This window comes from Penaeus monodon, chromosome 32, assembly GCF_015228065.2.
Source record: "Penaeus monodon isolate SGIC_2016 chromosome 32, NSTDA_Pmon_1, whole genome shotgun sequence".
NCBI classification, from domain to species: domain Eukaryota; kingdom Metazoa; phylum Arthropoda; class Malacostraca; order Decapoda; family Penaeidae; genus Penaeus; species Penaeus monodon.
In genome coordinates, this window is record NC_051417.1 from 34877247 (window position 1) to 34877496 (window position 250).

The following is a 250-nucleotide window of genomic DNA, read 5'->3' on the forward strand; positions in this document are numbered from 1 at the left end:
TTTTTTTTCTGAAATTGCGATTGATTTGAAAATATAGAGAAGGCGGATGTGCACAGCGTGGGGATACGGGTGTAAAAAAAATCGCGAGATTCTTTTTTCTTTTTTTTATATATATATATATTTTTTGGGGGGGACGTATATATATCCTGTGTGTAATAAAACTACACTGAAAGTAATGCTTCAATTTCAAGAATAATTCTCGTATGCAGTGTCATGACAGGTTGTAGCAAGTAATGTCACTCAGGCATAA